Genomic DNA, 14,177 nt, shown 5'->3' on the forward strand with positions numbered 1-14,177 from the left:
CTGAAATATCATTTTTTTTAACATGAATATGAATCTATGTTTAAAAAGTACAAAAAATATGAATTTTGATATATTTATTAATTTTTTTTCTATAAAAAAAATAGACCTTAACTTTTTTCATTAAAGAAAATGAAGTGAGTTTTTTTCGGAAAAAAAAAGTTCGTTTTTTATATATCATCATGGATCTCTATGGAAAGAGGACGAAAAATCATTAACAACGGTATATTCGGTTTTTTTTTCGATAAAAAACATGGCCTAAAAAAAATTTTAAACGAAAAAAAGTTGTGGGTTTTTTTTGTAAAGGGTGGATTTTTTGGTATAATCCGCTGTGTGTGCGTCCAATGTAAAAGTGTACATCTATTTCCTTGGCCGTTGATCGTTATGATTTCTGACGCTTACGATTGGTTCCTTGTTTCCTTGGTTAATTATGGTTCTCTATTGAACCTCACTATATATATATATATATATATATATATATATATATATATATATATATATATATATATATATATATATATATATATATATATATATATATATATATATATATATAAACTAGGTTACATAATTATGTATTATACGGGTTGATTAAAAAGATATTAAATAGGACGATCAAATATTAAAGATTTATAAAGTGATATTTTTCTTAAATTAAACACATTTCAGGATGAACAAAAAAAATTAGATAGTTCAGAAAACAAAAATGTGACAAATAAAATCTAGAAGATGATCCCATATCATTACGGATATAAAGTTGAAAATGGGTATAAGTATAACTTATGAAAAAATATAAGAAAAATAAAACAAAGTAACTATTACTATGAAGTACAACCGATTGATATTCATGTTAAACTATTTAGCTTTTTTTGTTTTTTGATCAAATAAAGTCTAAAATTATTTCTGAAATTTGTGAAAAATAAATAAATGTATTAGCACATATGTCAAGGTACTAATTAGATTAAATTAAGGAATATGTAGAAGTACTAAAAAAATTTAGCTTACAAGATTTCTCGAATCCTCGAACATTTATAGCGTTTTTTTTATTGAATTTTTGGTTGTTTTTGGATTGGTTTTCATACGAGTTTTTGTTTTGGCACGGAGCTTTTGCAAGCGTTTGGGAGCTTCTAGCTTTTAGCTTTTGAAAAAATGCTCTAGTTTAAACAAAAAGCTTCATTTGGCAATATGAGCATTTAGCTTTTAGTTTAAACAAAACGCTCAAATTCTAAAAGCCACTTCATGTAGCGTTTAACAAAACGCTACTGAGCTTTTGAAATCAATTTCCATAATTACCCTTAAAAATATATTTATATATTTATTTATTTTTAATCAATTGTCCTTTTATGTAATTTTATATATTTCAAAAGCTTCCAGCTACTTTTGCCAAATATTCATATAACAAATAAAAGCTACAGCTTCCCGCTACCAGCTACCCGCTACACGCTACCAGCTAACCGCTACCCGCTTCCAGCTAACAGCTACTTTTGTCAAACACGCCCTACATATATTGCTTGTTTGAATGATTTGAATTATCATCTTAAATCTCATATCTTTGGATGAATTAAAGATGGGCGGTATATGTACAACTTTTGTCCAAAAAAGCTTTGATAATCTGGACTGGTCCGATGATGAACATGTCAGACTAGTTTAGGACCGGTTGTCAGGGCCAGTCCAGAAGGTGGACAACCTGGGCGACCGCCCAGGGCCCACGTCTCTAGGGGGCCCAAAATTTCTAGACTATGTAGTATATATATATATATATATATATATATATATATATATATATATATATATATATATATATATATATATATATATATATATTACCTAAATGATTTTTAGGGCCTAAAGTTGGTTCAAACGCAAATTAGCTCAAAAGATAAATAATTTGGCTTGCTTGTTATTGCTAATTGAACACGTATATAGTGATGAATAAATAATATTTTTTAGAATCTTTATTATATTTTTCTTTGAAGAGTCATTTTTTTCTTTTCGCCCCGGGCCCCATATACTTTTGGACCGGCCCTGTCGGTTGTGGCTTGATCTGAGATCCTGTTCTGGCCCGGTCCTTTTGGGTCCGTTCCTTTCTGGTCATATTTTATTTTATTAACATCAATATTTATAATAATTATTATTATTGGCTTATAAACATTAGTTTGTAAACAATATTATAAGAGCTTGCATATTCTTTGTGCTTTTGTCTACCGGATCCATACTTTGGAGCACATCGTATTTAACAATTAACATCATTAGAATCATGCATACGCCGAGAGAATTGATTAATCTTCTTCATTATCGATCTATAATTCAGAACACTGTTAGAAGACAACAATATGTTGGCATTAAAATGCATTTGATCCATAGCAGCGTTCATATTTCTTGTCTTTTACTTAAAGTTTGCCACCTACCGTGGATTCTTGATCTGGGTTGGTTATATGCTTCCTGTTACTCCTTGTTTGTTGGACTGTTCATACTTCATAAAGACACCATGTTTGATTTTCCAATAACAAATAAAAATGCGATTATTTTGGAGCTATGGATTTAGAATGGTTTTACTTAGATATTTATCAACTTACATATCAAACTCCATCTAAAAAATAACAAGAAATAGTCATGCCTCAACTGACCTGAACCGGTCAAACCAGTCAAAAAAAGTTTGGTTTTGGGCTCAGTCCAGTTCGAAAATGTCCATTTGAGGACCAGTCATGACTCATAATCATGACCGGTCTGACCTGATTTCCGAAAAGCCCGGTTCAGTCAACAAAAGTTTGACTGACCGGCCAAATGTGCACCTCTAGTAGTTGGTATCTTTGATATAGATAATGCAAAGGTGCTTCTACATTCATATTATTCTTCTAACTATATTCAATTATTATTGGTTGGTAAGAAAACACCCAAATATTACACAAATCTATAAGTAGAATTATATTATTTTAAGTGAAACAAAGTGCATAATTTTTTATAAGTTGAGTTCTTTTTTTTTTCATAAACATAGTATTTGATTTTAGATAGATAAATAACACTTGTTCAATATGACCATACGACACCAACCACACGATGGCAAGGAAATCAAAATATAAAATTATAAGATAAATAATTTGGTCCAATGGTCCTCCAAACTGAATCCATAGTAAGCTTGTCAATTTTGTCTACCCTTGGTACATTTTCTGACTCTATTACTAGTACTAATATCGGAACATATCACATTAAAGAAAAGACATGCGAATTCTCTTGATACATCGAGAGTCGGTTGCTTCCATTGATGTTGATTTTGAGTTCATTATGTCTCCTTTTGGATGGTTCACACACGCTTTTCTTTTGTCAAACATAATGAAAAGGGGACACAGTCAATACTTTTCAAAATAACTTCACATGCTAATTTGTTGGTCAAACTTAGGAATATTTTTAAATTATAAAACCAGGAAAGAATGTTGTTTATGCAAAATTGGAATGATTCATTAGTCTGGTTAAAAATAGTACAAATGTTAAAGTAAACTAAAACAACCAAAAACACAGAATATGGAAAAATAATAATAACCGACTAGGAGTGCTAGGTATAAGTCACATGTACGCCATATGGACAAAATATGTCAAAAAATCATCCAAAACCTATAAATCATTTATAACAGATCATAAGGTGTACTCAAATCAAATTTAAGAAGTTTAGGGGTAATCTTCAATGAAATATGGACAAAACAAATAGTTAGGTCAAACGATATACAATTCACTACAGTGACGTGATGATAAGTTGGAGGAGGGCACGACCGTGCATGCCATCACGGAGGTGGCGTCGTGCTGAGTTGGAGCCATGACCATGACCTTATGTGGTCTGCACCATCGCCCTTCCACGAGCGTGCTGTCTCTCCTCTCATCCCTTCTTTCTCTCTTCCATGATCTTGGCCTATATGAGGAGTACTGCATATTATTATGTGGTGGTGCTTTTGGCTGAGCTGGAAGAAACCCACGCGCTTTGGCATGAGGAGTATATCCCATGGCTTTAGATGATAGATATCAACCTAAACACTTGTCTATAATATTTATTTAAATGGCACAAAATACACATTACTACAGCTATTATATGTTTAACGACATAAAATTTATAATAAGAGAATATAAGGCGTGCCTCTTTCCTAAAAAAATGTCATAAAAGTTGATTTAAATTGTTATAAAAATGTGAATTTTATATAAAGACCTATATATTAGTATATAAAATATTATATGGAAAATGTCATATTAGCCCAACGAACTTTGGTTATTTGTTTTAAAATGTCATTTAGCTCCCGTTTGATAGACATCTTTCTAGGTCCAAACAGATCTTTCTGGCTGAATGGACCGGAAAGACTATTTGATTTGCACAAAAAATAGGTCTTTCCCGGTAAGATATGTCTTTCCCATAAAGCCACAAAACCATATCTTTCTGGCTGAATGGACCGGAAATACTATTTGATTTGCACAAAAAAATAGGTTTTTCCCAGTAAGATATGTCTTCCTCAGAAAGCCATAAAACCATATCTTTCTGACTGAATAGGCCAAAAAGACAATTGTGCCCCAAACCTCGATTCTTTTTTTTTGGATTATTATTTTTTTTAATAATTTTTTTAATTTTTTTTATTGGATTATTATTTTTTTTACTAGATTATTATATATTAATAAATATTATTTATAATATATAATATTTATATACTAATAAATATTACTTTATTGGATTATTAATTTATTTTAGTTAATTTTTTTAATTCATTTTTATTGGATTAATTTTTTGGACAACACCACCACTATCCTAATTTATTTTTAAAAAAAAATTCATCCATCCACCACTATCAAATATAAACTGGGTAAAAAATCACACGTTAGGTTATAAAAAAAAACTAAAATGACTAGAAAGAATAATAACGTAACATCAAGTTGAAAAACAATAAACTAAAAACAACATAATCGATATTCAATTTGGATTTAATTGATTTGTGTATAATTATTTTGTATGACAATTTGTATTTGAAATTTTAAATAATTATTATGTAATTTTGATTTTGTATGACAATTTGTATGTTTTTATAATTATTCAGCAACTTCATCCATCACAATATAAAACATCCGAGTAGTATCATAATTTTTCATCATTCAGCACAGTCAGTCAAATGTACAATCAAACAACATGGTTTATTTCTCAGTCATAAAACGTTCCCAGACAGCACTTTCCTATATAACACTTTCCCAGAGAACAACTATCAAACGAGACCTTATCTTTTTTTTTTTTGCTTTTGAGGGGGCGTAAACTCTATTTTTACCTAATATTTTGGTCCTCTAACCTATTATATCCAGTTTTACAACACATATTAAGCCAAGTCAGATTCTACATGTACACTTGATTATACGTGTACGCTTAATGTGACCCATGTGTTTGTTGAGTCAGCCAACACCGTTCATTTGGTCCTCAAGATTTCATTATTAGGTTTCATGAAGAACATGGATTGTGATGATGAACACCAATGGAAAATTTGAACAAATTTGGGTTATTCATCATCTAATCAAAATCGAAAAACATCAGATCGCGAAGATTAACAAATCAACTACAGTTTAAAACCTTCGAGTGGTGATGATGGCCAATTACAAATGAAAATTTTCAAAAAAAAAAAAACAAATCAAAGAAACAAGAAGATTATCGAAGAAAGGTTCAAGAACACCAACAAACCCAGATTTGTTACAACTTCAACGGATGCGTATCTGAAACTCATCGAAGCTCTGTGGAGATCTGGAAACCATTTGTTTTAACCAGATTTGTAACAACTTTAAACCAAAACGGAAACGAAATCGAACAAACGATATGGAAAACATGATTTATCATTTTGATTTTCTTCCTTGTTTCAAATCAAAGAAACAAAAATGAAATTGAAGAAAAGATAAAGAAAATGGAAATGAAATATTTGTACATCTTCTAACCCGGATCTTAAGATCTAAAAAGCAGATGTGTTACATCTTCAAACGCAATTGCTCAGATCCAAGAAATAAATATTATCATCAATGGAGAAAATATAATAGTCGATAGTGGTAGACGGTGATGTCCTTAATTAGAACGACAAACAAATATTTCAAAATTATTGACGATAAGATGAGAGGATGGTGATTAGATCCATGTTTCAATCACCAACAAGAAAGAAAAGTTGTTAATGTGGGTGTTTCGGAAGTTCAAATCCAAGAAAAAGAGATGTTCATCATCAACTATTTTAACATTATTGATAATAATAATAATAATGATAATGATAATAGTAATAATAATAATAATAATAATAATAATAATAATAATAATAAACCATGTGGATGTGAACATGTCTATCACACCTGTTGATTAGGAAAAATTAACTCGGTGACCCCTTCAAATAGATGGTAATGGTTACTGGTGGGATGTCAAGTCCACTAAGCAAATTACACAATTTGTTTGCAAATAAAACGTAATATAATGGTAAAAGGGGTATCGATCCTCGGAGAAATGGTTGTATTCAATCACCAATGCAATCCAATAGAACTAGTGTAAATAAACTAACTAACTACAATTACACTAAAATGGGGGTGTTGTGATTCCTTGAAAACTAAAAGACTTGAATAATAAAAAGCTTGCAATTAAGCAAGATGGTGAGATGCTCAAATATTGGAGAGAATTGGTTAACCAAGGCAATTCAACATAATGAATATTTGTGTGTTTATCATTAGGATTCAATATGAAACTTATCATTCATCCCAAATTGGTTATATCAATCATGAAGCATGATATGTCAAGATTCCTCATAGGTAGTATGGAGGCTGGGAAAGCCCACAATACACCTTCTTAATCAAAATCAAGGATTCAATTGAACCCAAGAAGTTGATTAGCCTTAAGAATGAAGAATCCCCAATTCCTAGAGGATGTCAATGCTTACACATCCATAAAGGAGTCATGACTCATAAGCTAGAGATGATTTATACCATCATAAAGCCTTTGTTCTAAGTAAATTCAATTATTCAATGCTAAATCAAAGAAATAAACCAACAATTGCTCATTCAAGTACTAAGCTCATGATCAAAGTATTAAACAAGCATAAGAAATATGAACTATAATCATAAACATAAGATAAATGACAATTAAGCATGAATCCTTCAAAAACCAACAAATATCCAAGAGTTTTAGCCAAAGTTAACCAAAATAGAGAAACTAGCCACTCATGGCAACAAAATAACAATCACAAAAGTGTTTTTGCATCAATAATCTACCAATTATTTAGAAAGATGAGAAGAAATGAGTATCAAGCTCCAACAATCGCTTCTAATGGTCTCCAATGGTGGAAAATCAAAGTATTTGCTGAAAGATCCAACCCCAAGGTAAATGGTGAACAAAATGACCAAAATGCTCATAAGTGTGCAGTTGCGCGGGTACCTGAGCAAGTGTTGCGCGACTGAGGCTCTACCCTCAAAAGTTTTGTTGGAATGCTATTGGTCTATTTTTCTCCACTACACCACTCCACTACCCAAGATTCCCTTGGTCGCCTCCATGCCTCGCATGATTCAAATTTGGCCAATCACATTCAAGCTTTAAATATGGATAGTCCATGCCCAAAATAAGAATCCATGACCCATCTTCAAAAGCCCACTTCATCTAAACCTTCAACTTTTTAAGCCCATATCTCCTTTGATGGGTCCGTAAAGCCCACTAATGCATCGAAAAGCCCACTAAGCCCAACTCCAGTCAAATCGCAACCGCAACAAGCTCCAAAACCCTGCAAAATATCTCATGCAAAATAGAAAGTACCCGACACGGTCCATGATAAAGAAAATAAAGAATATACAATGCAATACTAATAAAAATAGCTAAAAATACTAAAATAAACTAATAAAAAAAGGGAAATAAAATAAGCTATCAGTTACTTTATGCCCTTAAGGTATCGTTTGGCAGGTAGAACAGAACAGGACTGAACATAAAAAAACCAACTAATATAGTGTTTGGTATGGATGGAAAAAAAAGTCAATGGAACAAGAATATGGTCAATGAGACTAAAATTGGTAAATTTAGTCCCACCCAAAAGGGTGGAACCGAGATGGACAAAATAAATTACTCCTTTCAAAGACTAAAATGCCCTCTCATCATCTACTCTCACGTTCATATGCAGAGCCTAAACCTCCACAAATTCTCATACATTGCCTCTCTCAATCGATCCTTGTCTGCTATATATATAAATTTCCTTTCATCCTGCTTGTCTACATCTAGGTCTAGCATACACGTGTCTTCTCCGGACATGCCCTAAAACGAGTTCACCTGGTACGACAATAGAAATGCTAATCCATCAACTGCTTTCTAGGAAATCGTGAAGCGTTTTCTTCTTCCTTAAGATTTCTGTGATTAATTATTCCAAAAAGTTGACATTTGATCTTGTCGATTAGGTTTCAAAAACGGCGATTAAATTTTTGGAATAGATTTAGAAGAAGGAGAAGACTGATTGGGTTTTTTTACAGTTATCTACTTCTGCAGTTCTTCGATTTGTGATTTATTGATAAAACCTTAGTACCTTTCTGTGATTTGTTGTTAAGTCTTTCATTGGCTTTGCAATTGTGCGACACGTTTTTTTTTTCAATTTGGATTTGAGGTTTTAATGATAGTTCATCGTTTAATATAGTTGATAACTTATTTTTTTAATATATATGTATTTTGTTGACAACTCACAGTTTGTTATTAAGCAAATTTTGTCTTTGAATCCAAAGATTTTATATGTACAACTCAAAGTTTGCTGTATATTTTTCTTTGTTAGAATGCAAGTCTCATTAGATTTCTTTTATGTTTGATTTGAGAAAAGTTTATTGAAACACTCAAATTGAATTATCAATCGAAAAGACACAAATAAAAGTCATGATTTAAACAATCAGTTTAAATTTTATTAGTTTTATAATAAATGTTAATTATTTCGTATTATTTATAGTAAGGGTAATTTGGTAATTTTAACATATTGTTCTATTCTTTTCGAAGTTTCACCAAACGTTAGACATACAATCTTTTGTGTTCAGTTCTGTCCAGTCCAGTCCAATATTGTCCCACTGCTAAACGCTGCCTAAGATACCATATAAAAATAAGATACCATAAAAAAATATGAATGAACTTTTAAAAAAAATATGAAAAGTTCGATGAACTAATATGTCAGTTTCTCAAGATTATATTATATGAGTTTTTTAGATAGAATAATTTATCACAATGGATAAACAATGAATTGAAACTAGAAGTGATTACTGTTTACTCTCGGCACGACTATAATTCATTTGGTGCGATTAGAATTTTGGTAATTTTGAATTGTTAACTATCGAATAATAGTGGTGTATAATTTTGGAAGAACACATTACAATTTACACAAATATATAACTAACGCCCCCCTTACCTCCCCATGAGGTTGTGACCACCGTTTTCCCCTTCCTACCAACCGTCTCACTGCAAAGCTGCAACGTTGCCGACTTTTTCATTTTTCTTAAGATTTTGACTCCATATTTACCTTTTATGCTTTCATCACTAAATAAATTTAAATTAGGAGTATTTTATGTCTGGGCTAATCGCTAAAATGTCATAAAAACGAAAATATCTTTTAAAAACGTAATCAAATGGTGATAATTAAGACAACCCTAATTTAAGTCTATTTGTACAATTTTAATAGAAATAAACCAATTAAAATTTAAGTGCATTTTTAACAATTATAAAATTGGATGAAATTTTTAAACATCGTTGGATTACCTTTTTTTGGTCATCTCTTTAATATAAGTTTAGACATATATTATGAAAGTTAATGCATGAATTTTAAATTATCTTAGGAAAAAAAAGACAAGTATCGTGGGTTGCATCATTGCCATAACCCTAAAAGGGAAGTAGGTTAGGGTTAGGGTAAGGAGAATACTAATTACAAACCCAAACCCATACTTACACCTTAATTAAATAACATATCATGTATTAAGTATTAACTTAAGCTTTATCCATAGAATAAATTTCCACATGTACGTTTTTGTGACTTTTTTTAAGGTTTTTGGCAAAAAATTGTTGGTAGGGGCAGGTAGAAAATGTAGTTTTTAATTGGGGATAATGACCTAATAGGATAAGATATTTTTTGAAATGTACACATTTAGTCCTTATTCTTTAAAGATGTAAAATTACATAAAATAACATGATTAAAGTTAAAAATAAATAAATAGATAAATGATTTTTTTAAGACAACCTAGTGATTTTTGTTATGGTAGTTGTGATTTTATCTAAATGCCACGAGTGAAATAGTTTTTAAATTATATAACTTTTTATTCTAAAATACATGTTTGTGATTTTATCTAAATGCCACGAGTGAAATAGTTTTTAAATTATATAACTTTTATTCTAAAATAAATGTTTTACATTAGTATTTCAATTGATTTTTTTTTTATTTTTTTTTAAGTTTTTTAGAAGCAAAACATCAAAAGCTATTTGTCAAACTCGTCTTAGTTTCATAAAATATTTAAATATACAATATATTAAAGAATTCAAAGTTTGATCTAATTTTAATTTAAATTAAATTGAGCATGGTTACATAAAAATCACACCTAACCAATCATGATTAATTTGTTAAAGGGTTAATGATTTAGGAGGGTAATAAGGTTTTAATTTTGTCCGCATTAGGTTCTTAATGTATGTTTTTTTTGTACATATTACACTAATATGGTTGTTATAACCATTTAAAACAGGGAATAATGTTTTAATTTTGTCCACATTAGATCTCTAAGTTTTTTTTGTGTACATATTACACCAACATGGTTGTTATAACTAGGCATGAGCAAACGGACCGAACCGACCGGAACCGGCCCGACCCGGACCCGAACCGGGAACCGGCTTCGGCCAAAATCAAGAACCGAACCGGCCCGACGGTTCTACCGGGTCCGGTTTTTGTCGGGTTTCGATTTTGGAACCGGTCTGATTTGACACGCTCTCTTGCGGGGCTTGTAACTCATTCAATTTTTAACTAAATCAAGCGTTTTTATAGTCTAAGCTTAACTACAAAACCTAAACTACGCGTACGAAAACGATTCAGGTCAAAAAAACTTAAATTGAGTGAGTTATGCACATTTGAACAACAAAGTCAAATCACGTTTAATTGTTGTAACATAAAAAAATTCTGATTTGACACCCTTCATTGCGAGGCTTGTAACTCATTCAATTTTTAACCAAATCAAGCGTTTTTATAGTCTAAACTTAACTAAAAATCCTAATCTACATGTAGGAAAAAGATTCAGGTCAAAACAAGTTAAATTGAGTGAGTTATACAACTTTCAAAATTTGAATGAGTTATCCGGTCCGGTTCCCGGTTTTGGGCCGGTTCCAACGACCGGTTCTTACCGGGTCCCGATTCCAAAAATTGACGAGATTATAGTACCGGTCCCGGCCCGACCGGTTCCATCGGGTTCGGGTTCCGGTTCTGGGACCGGTTCCGGCCGGTTCCCCGGTCCATATGCTCATCCCTAGTTATAACCGTTTAAAGAGGGGTAATAAGGTTTTAATTTTGGCCACTCCCTAATATTTTTATCATTTTATCTAACTCTTTTACAATTTATATTAGTATCTAGTTAGATGGCTTCATCATTTCATCTTCTCATTTTAGTCGCTCATTCATCACAACCACGGTTTCAATTGAAAGGTTACATGACAATTTTTTGTCATTTTTACAAAAAAAAAAAAAAAAAAAAAAAAAAAACTAATACTAATACAGTAATACTAATACTAATCAAAGTCTTAATGATTAAGGCTATGTTGGGAGCGCCACAGTTAGCTTATAAGCTAGTTTATTTTTCGATATTTTTTAAGTTGTCATGTTTGGGAAGCTAAAAAGTAACTTATAAGCTAGAGTGTTAAAAAAGCTACTTAGACTAGTTTTTTTAAAGTTTTTTTTTTATTTCCAAATATACCCCTTAATTAATTAAGAAACCATATTTTTTAAATACCCTTTTATGTCATTATATAAATTTCAGATAGCTTATAAGCCAGTTGCAGAGTCAGGGTCAAAGTAAAAGAGTATTGATAGGTGCATTTTATGCACCTATTTTGCATGTTTATTTCCGCTATTTCATAGCATTCTACTTCACACTTGTTGCATTTAGTTAATCAATTGGGCAATTGCATATTTTATTATGAATGTCTGGTACTTCACTATTTTTGATTTATTTTGTAGGCATTATGGAGCATGGAGCATGGAGCTTTGGAGCATCAAAAGAAGATGTACCGGTCATGCCATGGAAGAGAGCATGAAGACATAACCCGAGTCATTGTTTCATTATCATCATAGAAAAGGACTATGTTTGAAACACGGTTCACGTCACACCAACACGGGTCGTTTTTGTCCTTTCTCATCTTATATTTGAACAACATGACTCGTGGTGAAGCTAGACTGAAGATGGAGCCAACAGTGAAGACTTATTGGACTTTTAGCAAAAAGCATGGTCCATGCCAAAAACACATGGTCAAGACAAATGACCATGCCAAAAACACATGGGAAAAAGGCATGGCCATGCTAAAAACGCATTGCCTTATGGCAAGCACGTGAGCATTAATAAAACAAGTGAAGACGTCGCCATTTCACAAAAAACGGTTTCAAGAGCAACTTTGGGCGATCTTGGGAGAATTCTTGGAGATTTTGAGAAAACCAAATCATTGCAAACACTTTTGATTTCATTTTTGTAAGCATTAAACATTTCCAATTCTATCTTTCTCTTTGATTAATTTGTTCTTAGCCATGTGTGGCTAAGAAACCCTAGTTTCTAGTTCTTGTTCAAAACATGTTGATTGCTTGACTTGAAGCATGTGATTTGATGTTTGATTTGTGATTCTATTTTAGTGATTATGTTTTTGTTTAAACTAGAATCCTTAAATTTGATTTGTGTTTGATTGGCTACTTTCATGAATTGAATTTTTGTGTAGTTAATTAACTTTTAGGGCATCTAATCGTTCTATAAAGTTAATGATTAGTAACGATGTAACATCCTGTTTTGGGTCTTTAGTGGTTAGGGTTCGTGGGCTGCAACCCGAACATGAGGAAGTCTTGGGGTTGCGACGAGTTGCTAGAAGTGTAAGACATCTCGTCACCTTTCTGTGGGTATGAGGTTCTTTGGAAACGGAGTCATAACGAGGAAGCGTTGGAAGTTTGAAGTGTTGGCAGGACAAGTCCCTTAATTTGAAAAAGGTGGTAGCTGAGTACGCTGGGTGTACGTGTGTGTACGATTAGCGTACTCAAGTGGGTGGTTTTTAAGCGGAGCCACCTAGTACGCTGGGCGTACCAGTGGGTACGTTGGGTGTACTAGGCACAAAGTGAAAACCCTAATTTTGGGTGTGTCCCTATATAAAGAATGAGATGTCCTCATTCCTGGCCACCACCCTCAGATTTCAAACCCTCCTAAACCTAACCATCGTTCATGGAGTTTGGGGATGCATTTGAGAGCCTTTGAGTGTTTTAAGTGTTCTTGTGAGATTTTAGAGTGGAGAATGAGCATGGAAGAGAATAGAGTTGGAGTCCAGGCTTTGGATCTGAGCTTTTCTGTGGATGGAGCATCATTTGAAGGTATAAAGCTCAAAGCTATCCCATCCTTTTTATTTGTTCATGTTATGGCCCATTTTAGGGTTTTTGGTCCCAAAGCTTGAAGCTTTATGAGTTGTTGCACTCCAGAGCCTAATGTTTGTCCTTTAGAGTATTTCTAGTGGAGATGATCAATAAAAATAAGGTCTTGGACGTTCGTATCAAGCCATGCATGAGTTATGAGCTTTTTGAGATAAGAGAGTGGGTGTTTTGTGTGTTTGTGACCATATATGACAACCCGAAACTTCTACCTGGTACATCTAGTCAGTCAATCTAAGTTAAACTCGTTTCTGTTAACTCCTAGCACTGATTAAGGGTCCATTTAAACGTTCTAAGCTTGAGTATAGCTAAGGTTGAGGTTAGGAATGAGTCAGCAAGCCGTAGGGTGACAAAACCGGGCCATACACACCCTTAGGGGGAGTGTACGGCCGTACACATGGGTGTGCGGTCGCACACTCACCTCTTGGCCACACACTCACTCCTAGGCAGCACACCCACCCCTATATAAAGGGTAGATCCCTTTCCTTTCATTCCTTTACCACCTTGGCAGCACACCACTCCATTTCTCTCAAGCTTCTTCAACCACAAACCTCC

This window comes from Lactuca virosa, chromosome 3 (genome assembly GCF_052849685.1).
Source record: "Lactuca virosa cultivar CGN04683 chromosome 3, Lactuca_virosa_CGN04683_v6, whole genome shotgun sequence".
Lineage (NCBI taxonomy): Eukaryota > Viridiplantae > Streptophyta > Magnoliopsida > Asterales > Asteraceae > Lactuca > Lactuca virosa.